The sequence below is a fragment of the Elephantulus edwardii genome, unplaced genomic scaffold (genome assembly GCF_000299155.1).
Source record: "Elephantulus edwardii isolate Elephantulus edwardi_28Jun2011 unplaced genomic scaffold, EleEdw1.0 scaffold00084, whole genome shotgun sequence".
In the NCBI taxonomy this organism is placed as follows: Eukaryota; Metazoa; Chordata; class Mammalia; order Macroscelidea; family Macroscelididae; genus Elephantulus; species Elephantulus edwardii.
In genome coordinates, this window is record NW_006399834.1 from 10968369 (window position 1) to 10969412 (window position 1044).

Here is a 1044-nt window from a genome sequence, read left to right on the forward strand (position 1 = left end):
CTAGCCACCCTGCAGGAGGAAACAACAGTGTCTTTGAATACAGTGGACAGTATTGAGAGTTTTGTGGCTGACATAAACAGTGGCCATTGGGATACTGTTTTACAGGCTATACAGTCTCTGAAACTGCCAGACAAAACCTTGATTGACCTCTATGAACAGGTTGTTCTCGAGTTGATTGAGCTCCGTGAATTGGGTGCTGCCAGATCACTTCGGAGACAGACTGATCCAATGATCATGTTAAAACAAACACAGCCAGAGAGATACATTCACCTGGAGAACCTCTTGGCCAGGTCTTACTTTGATCCTCGTGAGGCATATCCAGAGGGCAGTAGCAAAGAGAAGAGAAGAGCAGCAAATGCTCAGGCCTTAGCTGGTGAAGTGAGTGTGGTCCTGCCTTCACGTCTCATGGCATTGCTGGGACAGGCACTGAAATGGCAGCAACATCAAGGATTGCTCCCTCCTGGTATGACAATAGATTTGTTCTGAGGTAAAGCAGCTGTCAAAGATGTAGAAGAAGAAAAGTTCCCTACACAGCTAAGTAGACATATTACGTTTGGTCAGAAATCACATGTCGAGTGTGCTCGATTTTCTCCAGATGGCCAGTATTTGGTCACTGGATCTGTTGATGGATTCGTTGAAGTGTGGAACTTCACAGCTGGAAAAATCAGAAAGGATCTAAAGTACCAGGCCCAGGACAACTTTATGATGATGCATGATGCTGTCCTTTCCATGTGTTTTAGCAGAGATACAGAAATGTTAGCAACTGGGGCCCAAGATGGAAAAATCAAGGTGTGGAAGATTCAGAGTGGACAGTGTTTAAGAAGATTTGAAAGGGCACACAGTAAAGGTGTCACCTGTTTAAGCTTTTCAAAGGACAGCAGTCAGATCCTCAGTGCCTCTTTTGACCAGACAATTAGAATTCATGGCTTAAAATCGGGAAAAACCCTAAAGGAATTTCGTGGCCATTCTTCCTTTGTTAATGAAGCAACATTTACACAAGATGGACATTATATTATCAGTGCATCCTCAGATGGCACTGTAAAG

At 44.0% G+C, this 1044-nt stretch overlaps 1 pseudogene; it reads left to right on the forward strand.

Moving 5' to 3' along the window:
* Positions 1 to 1044, forward strand: part of LOC102872842 — a 24844-nt pseudogene that overhangs the window by 22368 nt on the left and 1432 nt on the right.